The sequence below is a fragment of the Ostrea edulis genome, chromosome 1, assembly GCF_947568905.1.
Source record: "Ostrea edulis chromosome 1, xbOstEdul1.1, whole genome shotgun sequence".
Taxonomy (NCBI): Eukaryota; Metazoa; Mollusca; class Bivalvia; order Ostreida; family Ostreidae; genus Ostrea; species Ostrea edulis.
The window spans coordinates 8376491-8393922 of NC_079164.1; the positions used below are offsets into that span (position 1 = coordinate 8376491).

The window sequence follows — 17432 nt, forward strand, 5'->3', positions numbered from 1 at the left end:
ATTCTATTCTTGGAAGACTTACCATTCCTTCGATTGCAACGCAGTTGGTTGGGGTCGGGGATGTTAAAATACTGACAGGAATGCGATGACGTGCGACTGAGTGCGCACGTGCGTGCTATAAAGAATGAATAATACACTTGAGAAACCTGATACGGATGGAAAGCGGGAAACACGCATTACAAACTTACAATTACACTTCATATTACTTTAGCTATTCATATCTAATTGATTGGGGTGGGGGTGGGGTGGGGGGCAGGGGGGGGGTACTTATACGAGAAGTCAGAGCTGTAAACTAAATCAAAAATCAGTAGCATGCATATGTCACCTTATGATGTTATCGGTGAGAAACAATATCTATGAATTCTAAACCATCTAAACAAAACAGCGCGTCTACGTAACCTAACATTTTCAGAAAATGATTACAATTCATCATTCAAACTTGAAAATCACCTGGCTGTGTCAACAAAGATAATCGATAATGTAGAAAACTTTTAATGGGGCGGACCAAAGTTTGTACCTTTTCATGGGGCGGACCAAAGGTTGTACGTTTTATTCCTAAAACGGATGTATGTGTTTAAGACCCCGAAAGGCCCAAGCAATTACATTTTTAAAAAGTTCAATACTGGGGAGTGTAACCCTGGTCAGCCCATTAGATCCTCCACTCTTACGTGTATAATGCATTTTATCTTATCCTTACGTGGACTGCCCACTAGATCCTCCACTCTTACGTGTATAATGCATTTTATCTTATCCTTACGTGGACAGCCCACTAGATCCTCCACTCTTACGTGTATAATGCATTTTATCTTATCCTTACGTGGACAGCCCACTAGATCCTCCACTCTTACGTGTATAATGCATTTTATCTTATCCTTACGTGGACTGCCCACTAGATCCTCCACTCTTACGTGTATAATGCATTTTATCTTATCCTTACGTGGACAGCCCACTAGATCCTCCACTCTTACGTGTATAATGCATTTTATCTTATCCTTACGTGGACAGCCCACTAGATCCTCCACTCTTACGTGTATAATGCATTTTATCTTATCCTTACGTGGACAGCCCACTAGATCCTCCACTCTTACGTGTATAATGCATTTTATCTTATCCTTACGTGGACAGCCCACTAGATCCTCCACTCTTACGTGTATAATGCATTTTATCTTATCCTTACGTGGACAGCCCACTAGATCCTCCACTCTTACGTGTATAATGCATTTTATCTTATCCTTACGTGGACTGCCCACTATGATATCCATAGTATATTGATTTCCCAGACTCGCCACAGGAAAATTCAATTTTTTAAGTCTTGTTTTGTTTGCACGCTCTTTATATAAAATGACAAGCCGTTATGTTATCAAGGAGAAATATCGGCCAAATTGCTCACTTGAGTCATTTTGGCCCAGCTGTTCAGAATATTAAATTTTAAAGATTTGATTTTTTTTTTTTTTGATTTTTTTTTTTTTTTTACAAAAATCTCTATTCCTGTAAAAAAAAAAAAAAAAAAAAAGTTGACCCCATATTGTGGTCCCAACCTAGCCCCAAAGGATGACGACATACATGTAACCGTGACTAAGGGTCACAAATCACAGTATGAAAAGCAACGTATTGCTATAACAAACCTATATACAAAATACAAAAGCCCTACCTTAGTTCAGGTGACATTTCCTAAGTAAGTCAACCTCAAAGGTCGAGGTCACTAGATCAAACTTTGTGGTACCTATAAAAGTCTTATCACAATAGGAATGCACATGTGAAATATGAAAGCCTTATTGCCCACCATTCAAAGGTTACGAGCAAGGTTAAACTGACTTGGGTTAAAGTTTTGAAATTTGGTTCAAAGTCAAGGTCACAATGTCAAACGCCATAGTAAGAAATGTTACGTCTTACCATAAGATATATAACGTATGAAGGTCATACCTTAATATTAAGGAGGTATTGCCTAGATTAGGTTTTCTTAAAAGTAGATTAAACTCCAAGATCACATGATTTGGTACCAAAAGAAAGGTCCTGTCACACAGAATACACATATGAAATACCAGAGCCCTTTCTTTCCCCATTCAGAAGTTGTGAGAAAAGTTACAGTTTCGGAAAGACAGGATAAAAACAGTCATTAAATCATAACCACCACCACCCCTCACAGGATAAAAACAGACATCAAATCATAACCACCACCCCTCACAAGATACACACAATCATCAAACCGTAACCACTACCACCCCTGACAGTACAAAAACAGTCATCAAACCATAACCACCACCACGCCTCATAGGATAAAAACAGTCATCAAATCATAACCACCACCAACCCTCACAAGATACACACAATCATCAAACCGTAATCACCACCACCCCTCACAGGATAAAACAGTCATCAAACTTTAATTTGAACTACCTGGATTTCTCGAAAGAAACTTGGACTTAAGTCTGGGATTTTCCTCAAATAAATTTTTCCTGTTCAAATAAACGAAAAATCCTAGCCAGTCGCCATGATATTTGAGCAAACCTGAATCTGCACTACCTGAGGATGCTAGCAGACCAACAAGACTATAACCATGCCCTGTTGTAATCGAAAGAAGAATTTTAAATTTTGACTGCCCCTATATATTCCCATGCAAAACGTTGATCCCCTATGGTGCCTTTTGAACAACCTTAAATCTACATTATATCAGGAAGCTTTTAAGTAAACATTCCCCATTTTAGCAGTAGTGACAAGTGTTCCAAAATGGCGGCTTGTTAGGGGGAGACGCAGTGTGAAGGTTGCTTTTGCTTATATTTGTATCAGACATGTACAGATAAAAACAAGGTACAAAATAGGATTTTATCACACGTTTTTGAAATTTCTTCATTTTGGTTTCAAAGTATTCAATGTGTAACCAAAGGAAATCGAACAATGTTGAGCGATTTTAATCAAGATATGGTGTTAGTTGTTAAATAATGATAAATTTAAATACACATGGCTGGCAAATGAAACCCCTTTGGAAGAGTTATCCACCTTTGATGAAAATAAAAATATAATTTTCAAAAATTATCTCAAATAATTAATTTTTTTATTTCATATTTTTTATAAGTTTATGCAACTTTTTACGAGGAGGTTTGTATGGAAATACAATGTCTTTGAAGAATAGGTTAATGAAACAGTTCTTCCCATAGACTTCAATGTAAAATTCAAGGGAGCAGTAATCAAAGTTTTGTGAATTCATACGGTGGAATATTTTCATTTGACAAAGCCTTCAAAATGATACCATGATTACAAAACTCCCGCCTTCCATTTATTAGATCTGAAATACAATCGCTATACATAGAACACCTTAAAATCGAACCGGAAATGAAAACGGTCTCTTTCTAACCGCCTTTTACTGATTTAATAATCAGGTAATATGTTAAAGCAATTGTTTTAAAAATAAAATATTTATGATTATACTTATATATATGATTAATATATTATAGATTCTTTGGGCATGTTAAGAGTTGATGACAGATCAAACCATGTTTTTAAAATATTTCATTGTAACGCGCCAAATTATTCCTGATATCAATTTGTACAAAACAACAATAATACATGTACTTTTCTGTGTTATCCTTAGTTATCATTGTGTGTCCTGTATCCGTGTCACTTATTTTATAATTCTTATAATTGCATACATAGTGTTATATAATAGTGTCCAATTTCAATTTGTGATTCTTTTATAATCATGGCATTTAAAAATATTTCACACCTATTTACAATGAAATACGTATTCCCATCAAAGCCTCAATTATGTAAACTAACACGATACCGTAAACAAACACGATACAGCAGGAAATGATAAGCGACAGCAGGAAATGATAAGAGTTCAATAAATGAGCATGCGTAAATTCAACTGCTTTATCAAATCCATACGTACGCTATTGTGGTACAGGTGTAGGCAATATGTAAATTATAGACAGTGCAGAAATATGGCATCAGTCGGAGATTTGGAAACATGTGAATAATCCAAGGCGGGTTTAGAGGGACACCCCCCCCCCTTTTTTTAAAACCTGACCTTTCCTTTCAGAATGGCAAATCTCGCAAAATCATCTGACTTCTGGGTACCCATTATATTAGCTGCAATAATGTAACCCTCTTCAATTTATTTATTCATTCATTTTTTGGTGGGAGAGGATTTTTTGCTAATTTTTTTAGCTTTATCGAAAATTTTAAAACTTTTATATATGTTTAAAAGACCAGTTCCTGATCTAGGACTACAACGAAGGGGGATGCCTTAACTTTTTTGACAAACAAACACTAAATGAAGTAAAGAAGTAATCACAATGGGGGAATAAGAGATAACAGCTCAGAATTATTAAATTATTGTTGTAAATTAATGGAATACACTTTCGAATGCATTATAATGGGTGTATCTAATGGTACCAGGAAGCTGCAATAATATAGCCTTATCCGATTTTTTATTCTGACATTTTCAGGATAGGGCTACAATTCCATAGGATTTCGCAATGGTGCAAAATAATTTAATGAATAACCGATAATAAGCTCCGTGTATTAGTCCTAAATGTTGTTTACACCAAAAGGAGTACCATCTTTGTGCTCGGGTATGTTTAATAAAGGTGTTCTTCATTAAATATAATGTACAGCACGCAAAATTCTTCGTCTGTTCCGCCATGCTTGTTTTCGCGAGATCTCGTAGATGGATCAACTGAAAAATCTAAACATTGACAATCAGCACGAAAATGTAGTTACTCGAGCCATTCCGACAACGAAAGGAAATCATATGGTTGCAGAAATAATTTACACTCTGCTGTTCGTTTTTTAACTTGGTACTAAATTAAACCTTTTCAATACCGACGAAATAGCTTTCACCTCCGTACTCGTCTATTGATGTAAATACTATCTTATATGTGGCATATGCAAATAACTTTACAATCGGAAGTTGAAAGTTCAGTACATCAAATATGGCGCTCAAATATGAATCGAGAAAGAAAATCACTTATGATTGGACCGGAAATCGAACTTGGACCCCTGCATTACTAGCTACATGTAGGTGCTCTAACCACTGAGTTATACGGTCCATCACCCGTGGGTCCATTCATCCTACTCGCTCATTCTAATGAATAAATATTTAAAAATATCGTCCAATCAAAGTAATCGTTATAGTAACGGAACTCTTCAGTTTTTAAAGGTAGTATTGACTTAACTTTGCTATCCCAACAATTGTATATAATCTCGTTCTACCAGACACTCGGTTGTCTCCGCAAATCTCTGCTCGTCGGAGATTTACGGAGACAGCCGAACGTCTGGTTGCACGAGACAACAGTTGTATACTGAAATTGGGCTGGAAGCGTCTTGTTGATTGGACAAATTTGTTCAGGATGTACTATAAACGCCCAATCAAATTTTTTGTTTCTTGTAATTTCCTTTTTGCGGGGATGGTCGATCTCTTCACCACGCACGAGGAAACCTACAACCATTTCCGTTCTGGAGCGGCACAGTATATTTCTGCAGAAGTCGGATTGAATAATTTTATCTTTTACATATAATTATATCTTTGCGCTTATTGGGAAGATTGATTGGTTGATGTTTTCCGCCACACTCAACAATGTTTCAGTTATCTGGTGGGGCCCAGTTTTTACTGGTGGAAGAGGGAACCCAGATACAATGTACCTGGGACGAGATTACCGACCTTCCGAAAGTAAACTGGGACACTTTCTCACTTAACGGCGCGAGCAGGATTCGAACCCGTGCCGACAGAGGTGAGAAGCCGTGTGATTTTGAGGGCGATGCTCTAACCACTATGCCACGGAGGCCCCTTATTGGGAAGAAGACAAATACCAAAGGTACATTTTTTTTTCAAAATAGTATGCAAGTGATAAAATAATGATGGAGCAACATCAAAGGTCCCACCAACGTACCAGCGGTGACCGCCCTGTATTCCGACGGTCCGATAGTCCGACGGGCCGGTATTCCGATAGTCTGACGGCCCGGTATTCCGATAGTCCGACGGCCCGGTATTCCGATAGTCCGACGGCCCTGTATTCCGATAGTCCGACGGCCCGGTATTCCGATAGTCCGACGGCCCGGTATTCCGATAGTCCGACGGCCCGGTATGTCATGGATAACTTAATGAGTTTGTATAATTTATAATCATTAAATCATATAATAAAACTAATGTTGCTGGGTTTTTTCCAGTCAATACGATGATTTAGTCATCTTCGAAGTACAGTATTCACCTCGTCCTTTGGGCTCAGTGAATATTGTACTACTCAGGCGGCTTAATCATTGTATTGACCTCAAAAACAGCAATATTTGTGTAATGTTACATTTTTGATCAATTTGTTAGTCACTGGTATCTGTTAATTGCAAAAAATTGCATAATAAGGGGAAATTTGGTTATAATTCCCATTTTTACTAAGAAATCAGAGAAATGGAAAGTTGTTTTAAAACAGCATTCCTCCTATGTTTCAAACATCAGCTTATACCACACCACAGGCATGTGTTTGAGTTAAGTTGGGTCTGGTAATAGTGGGGAGAATGATGTCCTACAGCGGAAAGCCGAAAAGGGGGGTGAGTAAAAGTCTTACAAACATACAAATATTTACAGTATTAGCTGACATTATCTTAATATTTATGCTATAAACATTATAAATTTACTAGGAATGGAATAAACATGTTTCTCGGCTGTATTTCCTAAAAATAACTTTGATATAAACTAGTGTAAACATTTTCTTTGTTACGGACGCCATTTAATGGCATGGCACTGTAATTTACAATTATATCAATCGATTACTTAGTGATATTTTGAGTTTTATTCCAATTTTTTTAGAGGGGATATTTACCAGCATAGTACATGTATACTTCATTTGTAATATTGTTTTAATAGGGGCATATTTCACGTCTTATCGTAACTGCTTGACTCACCTGGATAAAGACACCGGGGCTCTGTTTTTCCTTTGTTTGATTTTATGCTTTTTTTACTCAGGTGACCTATTGCAATCGGTTGTCGTCCGTCGTGCGTTAACAATTGAACATATTTAACTTCTTCTTGATAACTACCTGTCCAATTCTTTTCAAATTTTGTATGAAGCATCTTTGGGACAAGAGGGACATAAATTGTAAATTTCAGGTCTCCAGCACCCCCGGGGCCTTAAGGGCGGGGCAAAAACTGCCCAAAATTGACCAATTTTCAAAAATCTCCTCTAGAACCGCACACGTGTAGGAAAAACTAAATGCATAGTGATGTAGAGCAGGAAGGCTTTTACAAAATTTGTAAATTTGATGATCCCAGGGGTAGGCGTTTTGGTATCAGGGTGGGGCCAAAATAGTCAATTATTAAATGTGTGAACAATAGACATTTTTAACTCCTTCTTGATAACTATCATTCCAATTCTTTTCAAATTTGGCATGAAACATATTTGAAACAAGGGTAACATAAATTGTAAATTTCAGGATTCCTGCACCCCTGGGGCCTTAGGGGCGAGGCAAAAACTACCCTAAATTGACCAATTTTCAAAAATCTTTTCAAGAACCGCACACGTATAAAAAAAAAAAAAAAAAAAAAAAAAATGCATAGTGATGTAGAGCAGGAAAGCCTCTACCAAAATTGTAAATTTCATGATCCCAGGGGTAGGGGTTCTGACCCCAGGGTAGGCCAAACTTGTTATATAGTGTTTATGTGTAAAACACTTAAATAACATCTTCTTTATAATAGTACTATTGATACTAAATTGAAACTAAATTTATAGAGCAGGTAGTCTTTTACCAAAATTGTAAATTTGATGATCCCCAGAGTAAGGGTTCTGACCCCAGAGTGGGGCCAAACTTAGTATATAGTATTTATGTGTAAGTTTGCTGATACTGTATAAAATCTAAATGCATATTTAGGAATAGCAGAAAAGGAGGTACAAAAAATGGTAAATTTCATAACCCAGGGTTATGACTTTAGGAAGAGTCCAAATTAGTCATGAATATCTTTTGATGTTTTAATGTTAATACACCTATTATTTAAAGCCTTTCATCAGCGTATGCACTTTTGAGGGCAGTGAAGTTTTAAGAACACATTTTGTTGTATACTGTTGCTGAACATTAGAATTTAGCTTAGATATTCAGAACAGGAATTTTTTTCTAAATTTCATAGCCCATGGAAGTAGTGATACTTTTTCACTAGTATTCAGGTGACCGATAAGGCCTGTGGGCTTCTTGTTTTACGAAAGTAGGACACGGTCACAAGATCAAATATGATCACAAAGTCTTGTCATAACGAATTTATATATAAACTATGAAAGCCCTATCTTGAATAGTTCCGAAGGTATTTAACAGGTTACTTTTTCTTAAAAGTAGGTCAAATTTCAAAGTAAAAGGTCATAGTATAAAATTAAGGGTATTACCATAAGAAATCTATATACAAAATATGAAAGGAAAGATCTATCTTAAAGCTGTATGGTCCGAATTACATTTTTTTTTTCATCTCGTAAAAACGCTATTAAATCATCGCACGTATGTAGTTATGAGACTGTACGACCTATCATAAATTATTTCACCTGTTTTAACCCAAATAATTTGATTTTAAATCGATGTTTACAAATAACCGCGTCACTCTGCCATTTCAAGTGACAGTCACGTGACCAGGTCAAACTTTCAGATCATCGGTGGTCTTATTTATGTAAAGCTGTGTATTTTGTTATAACAGTACCGTACCATAAGTTTAATGGAAATAAAAATATCAAATGCCTCTTAGTAATTCGTTGTTTTACGCTCTTTCAGCCTTAAAACTAGACATTTGCGTATGAGTTAATACATCATGTTGGGATTCCCCTGACGCGCGTGGGTCTATTTATAGACGTCTATTATGGGATGATTTATATATGTAGCCACTATATTTACTTTCTGAATAATATTCGCACTGTTTTCTTTTACATGCAGATGCTTTCAAGCATGTAATTAAGGGAAAGTTAATAACTTTATAAAGTAATTAATCTGCTTTAAAGTAATTATGTACAAAAATAATACATGAACATCGGGTCATACAGCTTTAAAGGACACATCGCATGTTTTTAAACTTTTTAATTTTTTCAGCAAAATTAATTCATTTCATGCCTAAAACTACTTTACATGTGTTTTAAATGAAACAGTTTGCGTAGTTTTCGAGTTTGAAAGCGATGAAATTCAAATCTTGCGATATGCATATTTTCTTCGATATTTTACGCGCCATTATCTGTGACGTCATATGCGACCTCGAGCGAGAAGATTTGAAAACAGTTGATAGCCATTTCATAAACAGATTAGATTTAATTCACAAACAAACAATTATCACATTAACAGCTTGTAAATAACACTGCATTAGGGTGTTTTGTGCCGTTTAAGGGTGTATTTGCTGTTAGTAGAGAGGATTTGGACTGTGTTTTTTTCAAATTTTCGAAGGAAGGTATGAGGGACAAGACGTGAATATTTTTTGTCGGCACAACGACTTTGCCATAAAACCCCAGTGGCGGATCCAGGAATTTCATAACGGGGGAGGGGGGGTCGCAGTAGAAGGCTGGGTATTCGAATCGACGCCATTAGTACCAAACTTTTCAAGTTCCATAGGTATGGTTTAATTTTTCATTGTTTTCCTATATTTTCCTTTTAAACATGTATATACGTACACGTGTTACCTATAGGGAGAGCTCCGCTCTCACGGCCCGAAGGGCCGTGAGAGGGCTTCGCCCTCTATTATCGCGTGGACATGTATTTCTCCATTTTGAATCTCGTCTACCCTAGTTCACGTCGTTCTGAGATGTTACATAAAATTCGTAAAAGCATGTAAATCTTATTTTCTTAATCATGTATAATCACTCCACGATTAACGCCATGTTTGTTGTTGTGGTTCAAACGCTATGTTTGTAAATTTCCTAAATAACGACGCTGAATATGACGTCACAATGTACTGTTTACATCAATTGCGTTATATTTCCCGCGTTCACTATGTAGGCGGATCAAATATCCAAAATTAGGATGCTTTGATACAGTTCCGTCCTCGTGCTAACTTCGGGTTGTCTTTGTTCTGTTTTGGATATAGATACCAATGCCAAAATTTGTTTGCTTCGCCCTCAAACACGGTCACGCCGTAAAACATATTAAACAACAATAATACATTCCGTATGCAATGAAAAAGGCCGTTATAAAACTAAACAAAATTAACCATTAAATTCAAAATGGTAAAAAAGTAACCGTAATTTTATCGTATATTCTTATTCAAAGAAACTCATGAACTCGTTCATCTATTTAGTCGTATTACGGTGTTATAGCGAGCCAGCGCGGAACGCTGGCTCGTACTGCGAGCTCTAATGACTAGAGCGCGGGAAATAGTCCGAGCTAAATCTCAACCTCTAACAAGAATTTTTTTTTTGACGCCAATCCCAGAAGTCCCTCGTACAAAATGGGGGATGGTTCGATTCGTAAAATAATAATTAAAAAAAATCTTTGAAGTATTACAAACCTTTCTTATTTGAAAGGAAAGGATGACAATCATATTCTTCCCCCTTTCTTTTTCTTTTTAAAATATTGTCTAAAGAAATGTAAACAGTCACGTCACAATTACCAGGCTACGTCACAATACGCTCGTTGCATTTCCCGCTAAACTGGTTCCTACATTGGCGAGAAGAGCAAGACAGTAATCCTACGTATTGACAGTGAACCAGATCAGTTTTCCTTGTTTTCAATAATATGTATACGGTGTGACCGTTGGACCGAGCGAATCATGTAATGGTCATTGGAGTGTCCCAAGCTGTAATCATAATTCCGTTAAGTACGGTAGATTATGATTCATTTAAAAATATATGTTTCTAATGAAATTTTCCTTGCGCTAAAACCCCAGTAACATCTCAATATTAAAGGGGTTTATATGGGGACAACAGTTTTACAGGATCCGCCTATTCATTGAACGCGGGAAATAAAACGCAAGGCGACGTAAACTGTGCATTGTGACGTCACATTTAGCCTCCACTTTTTTCTCTTTTTCAAAGCAAACAATTATAAACAACAATAATACATTCCGTATGCAATGAAAAAGGCCGTTATATAACTAAACAAAATTAACCAATAAATTCAAAATGGTAAAAAAGTAACCGTAATTTTATCGTATATACTTATTCAAAGAAACTCATGAACTCGTTCATCTAAAAGTCGAATTACGGTTTTATATGTAATTATTTGCTAAAACCTGTTACAATGATAATTATACTATTCATTTTGAACAAATTGGGTGTTTAAATTACGAATTGCACGTCAGAGTCTTCTATTATTGGCATTCAAAATAAAACACGAATAACTGTTGAAGCAGGTAATGAAAAAATAAATGGCGGCGCCCATATGGATCACGAAAATTTCAGTGAACGTATATAGAGATTATCTCTGTTTCTTTTGCTGAATTTGACTTTTTTCTTTTACATACGTGTTACCTTTAGAGCCTTGCTTCGCGGACGGGCCTTCGGCCCGTCCGAGCTTCGCTCGGTATAAATTATGGTATCGAATACATATTATAACCGACTGCAAACCACGGCACTGATTAAAATTCTAAAGGCAAATTTAGGAATTGATTATTCTTACAAGAAAACAGACGAACTTATTAAACTATGTGAAGGATCTGCCAAATCTGACCGATAATATGTTTTACGGCGTGACCGTGTTTGAGGGCGAAGCAAACAAATTTTGACATTAGTATCTATATCCAAAACAGGACAAAACAACCCGAAGTTAGCACGAGGACGCGCGTACGGAGCTGTATCAAAGCATCCTAATCTTGGATATTTGATCCGCCTATATATATATTGAACGCGGGAAATATAACGCAATTGATGTAAACATTACATTGTGACGTCATATTCAGCGTCGTTATTTAGCAAATTTACAAACATAGCGTTTGAACCACAACAAAAAACATGGCGTTTATGGTGGAGTGATTATATATGATTAAGAAAATAAAATTTACATGCTTTTACGAATTTTATGTAACATCTCAGAACGACGTGAACTAGGGTAGACGAGATTCAAAATGGAGAAATACATGTCCACGCGATAGTATTCGAATCGACGACATTAGTACCAAAATTTTCAAGTTCCATAGGTATGGTTTAATTTTTCATTGTTTTCCTGTATTTTCCTTTTAAACATGTATATACGTGTTACCTATAGGGAGAGCTCCGCTCTCACGGCCCCTTCGGGCCGTGAGAGGGCTTCGCCCTCTATAAAGCATCAATCGCAAGAAGAACTGTGAAGGGAAAAACCAAAATGCACATCCGACACAATAACTTTTCTTGTAATTAATGGGATTCATATGTTATTAGAATTATTCTGTCAGACTATGAAGACATTCCATTTTATCATACAATTTAGACAGGTTCATATGGGCATGGACTTTGTAATCGTTCATGTTACCCCCCCCCCCCTCTCTCTCTCTCTCTCTCTCTCTCTCTCTCTCTCTCTCTCTCTCTCTCTCTCTCTCTCTCTCTCATTTTTCAATATTTTAGAATAAGTTATATATTTGCCAAACTGCATTTTTAAAGACGTTTATAACACTAATTAACACAACAAATGCGTTTCCAAACTACATCTAAGCTATTTTGAAAATTACAAAATATTGATTGACTGCCTTAGGACAGAGAACATCGTTGTTTGGAATTTTTAAAATTAGGTGTAGTAGAGTTTAAAAAAACATGTAACATCCTTGATAAACTAGTGTTAGAATATTTAAAAATGCAGTTTGACCAATGGCTATTCTATTTAAAGATACACAATGTACTTTAACTTTAAAAAAGGGGGGGGTGGGGTTGGGGGGTTGCTATGAACGTTTCGTTTATGTCCCAGTAATCTCGCACTTACTCGCGAGACTTGTGCATTTTCTTACCAATGACGCACAAGAGTCATCAAAGCGCCATAACTCTAATGATCTGGTAATGAGAAGTATTAATATGAAAGCCCTAGCTTAAATAGTTCAAGAGACATTTTTTTTTTAATTTTTTCCCTATATATCAGCTTTGATCCCCCACTGTGGTATCACCTTTCCGCCCCCACCCCCACCCCGGGACCATGATTTGCACAAACTTTGCTATTCTATGTCAGGAAGCTTTTATGTAAATTTGAACTTTTCTAGTCCAGTGGTTCTTAGACTTCCCCCTTATATATATATATATTTGCATGCAAAACTTTGATCCCCTATTGTGGACCCCCACCCCACCCCCGAGCTATGATTTTAACAAACTTGAATTTGATTATCAAATGACACACACACTTTCCCCCCCCCCCCCTTTTTTTTTTTTGACGTGCTTCTATGATAAATAACAATCGATCAAACGACAGGTTATATTCAGTTAATTAGGTTTATTTACAGACGTGTCCGTGTTTTCCCAAATTTCTATTTGGTAATACCGTATTCCACTCCACAAATAGACTAATCCATAAAATACACAGCGTCAATATTTCGTAGAATTCAAAACGAAAGTGCACACTACACTCTATACTAGAGGCATGCGTGTAGTGGTTGGAAAGTAGACAGTTGGACTTTATTCCGAGGGGAACTGGGAAGTGTGAGTAGTTTATCGCTATAGAATTCACATACATGATTTAGGCCTAGGCTGCTCGTCACAGAGGAAAACGTAAACCCCACTCACAGGGGCTCCACTAGGTCTATCAGCTCTTTATTTATTTAGGTTAGCCTTCAAATGCGGTAAGGGTCGTATTACTATGTTTCTTCGTTTTATTATATACATGCTATTTGACTAAATAAAATTTATGGAAGATGAATTTTAAAATCTCGTTGTCATAATGTCAGACAATCAGTGACATTAATTCCTCAACAGCTGCTCAATGTTATTGTGCAGAATACATTATACAGACTTGTCTTCCGGATTGTGGAAAATATGAGGCTTGGGGTAATTTATGGAGTGGAGCGGAGTGGAGTCATGGAGAGGAGTCTCTGTGCTTCATAACTTTATTATCCCCCAACTGTCACTAGTAATGTAACTCAACACCCTCATCCGGTACAAATAGGTGCGTTGGAATTTGGTTCAATCTGTTTGTTCTACTTTAGTTGCACACACATCTGTCAAAGCCCCTTTATCCCTTTAGGTGTGAGGAAAATTTTCCTGTCACAAGCACCAAGAATGAGGTCAAATTTATGACCTGCAATGTCCAGGGTTGGGCGGTTAAAACCGGTTTTAACCAGCGGTTTTAACCGCCCCGGTCAATACTCCCTAAGTGGTCAATACTGGTCAATTGAGATTTAAACTAATTGGTTATCAATAATTTTCATTATATAATTAGATGTAATTTCATAAGTTTAATATATTTGGTTTGCTGAAACTGTGACTATTTAATATCTTTAGAACTATAAAAGAGGGTCACATATAGCATAACTAGACAATAGGATCTTCTTATACATGTACATGGACAGATTAAGAATAACAGGACATTAAATAATAAACACAGTGATTTAATATGAATTGGGTGACTGCATGCTGTAGATAAACAATGTGTTGCAATGTACAGAGCAGAAGATGTACCTGAGCACAGGAAACAGAGTTGACAGTTGTTAATTAGCATACTCTGGGACCAGAGAGGACCAGTGTACATATTATTGTTATGAAAACATCACAAGCACACCCCCTAAAATGTTTATTTAACAGTTAAATGAAGATTTGAAACAATAGGTAGTTCTTGATAAACTAAAAAATTTGAACAGAAATAGAAAACACTTCCCCCATCATACTATCTATGGCTTCAACAAAACATTTTGGAATTTCTATGATATTGTTGAGGACAACAACAAGACCACAGCAAGATGTAAAGACTGCAATGCTGTTGTCAGTGCCAAAGTAATACGGCCACGAAACAGTTTTTAATTTTTACAATAAACTTTTATATCTTCCCCTATTTAATTGAGTCATTTACATTATTTATTTAATATTATGACTTGCAAGTATATTATAAACTGATAGTGCATGTTATGAATTACAGTATTTACCATAATGGCCACTGAAACATTTAAAATAACCAACACAGACTATAATGACCAAACAATTTTCAATCAACCAGTATTGACCGGTTTTAACCAGTATTGACCACCAGCCTGGTCAATACTCATATTGACCACTTTTTTGCCAACCCTGGCAATGTCAGATAATCTCTTCATCATTTTAACACTGTGTAACACAATCCTGAAGACAAGCCCCTGTGACACATAGATCTACTTATAGAATCTGCTTCTCTAACTGTCTAGAGAGTATGATGTATGCCTATGTGTGTCATTGCTGTATTTGTGCATACTTGTCAGTTGTACATATAAATACGATAAGTAGATCTGTTTTAAATGGACGTTTTACAGTAATGTGAATCATTTGGATTCCTTTTCCTCTCTAGTTTTCATATTTTTTTGGTCACCTGAGGCTGAGTAAACTCGGGTGACATCGTCGTGCATTAACAATTGAACATATTTAACTTCTTGATAACTACCATTCCAAATTCTTTTTAAATATGGTATGAAATCTTTGGGACAAGGGGGACGTAAATCGTAAATTTCAGGATTCCTGCACCCTTGGGGCTCTAGGGGCGGGATAAAAACTGTCAAAAATTGATTAATTTTCAAAAGCCTTCTCTGCAACTGCACCTGTGTAAGAAAAACTAAATGCATAGTGATGTAGAGCAGGAAGGCCTCTACCAAAATTGTAAATTTCATGTTCCCCAGGGTAGGGGTTCTGACCCAAGGGTGGAGCCAAACTTGGTATATATACTGTTTATGTGTAAAACACATGTGTAAGAAAAGCTAAATGCTTAGCGATGTAGAGGAGGAAGGCCTGTAAGACTACTAAAATTATAAATTTCATGATCCCTGGGGGTAAGGGTTCTGACCCCAGGGTTGGGCCAAACTTAGTATACAGTGTTTATGTATAAAACATTTAAATAATTACATCTTCTTTAGTGCTATTGATACTGAATTGAAACTAAATGGATATTTAGAAGGAGTATAGGTATGATCCTTAGGGACGTTAAACAATGATCAATCAATCATCAATATGCTATCCGCATTGATGAAAATGTTTTCCAATCAATTTTTTGTTTGATACATGCATAAAAAAAAGAATTATTATAGGATTAAATTCTTTTTGAAGAATTTATTGATGTGTAAACTTTGGACATTTTACTCAAAAACTGAATAAAAGTGTGCAACACTTTTATGTTGAGTTTGTGATTAAACTGTGTGGTGTTTACACATTGATAAATTCTTCAAAAAGAATGTTTGATTCTTATAATTCCAATTCATTCACTGTACTATTAACAATTTAAAAAATTTGAATAGTTTCCCTGCACTACGTTATTTCTTTTCAGGCGAGTATGAATACATCACATTTTCAGATTTATTAATGTGTAAACTCTCGTTTGGCTTTATTTTTGTACAATCAAAACAATTGTAATAAATAATATCTCTTCGCTTTGTGATATCTCCTAGACCGTGACAATTTACAGATAAAATTTTAATTCCCATCAAATATTGAAAACGAAAGGTGTTGAGACCAGTGCTGGAAGGTACAGCTGTGATTTCCTGTATGCATGTATACAGACTGAGAGAGATGTAGACGAGAGTAAAGAAGGCTAAGAAAGAAAGAAAAGAAGGCGATAGGAAAAAAATGACCGGAGGACTACTCACTCATTGCATGCTCACCAGCTTTACACACTACACATTAAAATATTGCATGTACATACCAATACATGTTCAAAGAAATGTCTAAAACTGGCAGCAATATGTACTGCTAGTCTATATGCCACATCATTTGTCGCCTAACATTAATCAAAGACACGTAGACACTTGCCTGAACTACGGAACACCTAGCGTGTACTGCCCTCTGGTCCATTACCGGAAGTCTTCCAAGTGCAAGTTGAAATTGTCAAATTTTGAAAAATATCTTACACAGAGAACTCTTGGTTTGTCTATTTGCCTCCTGTCACAGTTTTAAACTAAGACCCTTAATTCTTATTATCAAAGAAAGTATGTCACAGCTTAATTCTACCTGAAGCAAATTTCTAACAATAATGGCTTAAAGGGGCATGGACATGATTTGAGGTTAAAATTTTCCAATTTTATTTTTCCATTTTTTGGGGGGTTTACAATGCTTAACTAAAGTATATCTAATGGTCACCCAAAATTTGAATATCCGTTGTTGAGTTACAAGAAAGATACAGCACTCGCAATTCTTTATGTACACAAAGCTCATGCCATGACATCAGATACACATTTCTATATAACATGACATGAGATACACATCTCTATAACATGACATGAGATACTCATCTCTCTATTATGACATCAGATACACATCTCTATAACATGACATGAGATACACATCTCTATAACATGACATCAGATACACATCTCTATAACATGACATCAGATACACATCTCTATAACATGACATCAGATACACATC

The 17432-nt window shown here is 36.1% G+C and overlaps 1 protein-coding gene across 6 annotated transcripts in view; it reads left to right on the forward strand.

Moving 5' to 3' along the window:
- LOC125664200 (uncharacterized) overlaps nt 1–17432 on the forward strand; it is a 92396-nt gene that overhangs the window by 41671 nt on the left and 33293 nt on the right. Inside the window, exon 1 of one of the 6 annotated variants that reach the window (XM_048896854.2) lies at nt 13268–13538. The exons of 4 other annotated variants lie outside the window; for them this stretch is intronic. The gene's annotated coding sequence lies outside the window, so the exon portion shown is untranslated. One more of the 6 variants, XM_048896855.2, reaches the window with a different exon arrangement.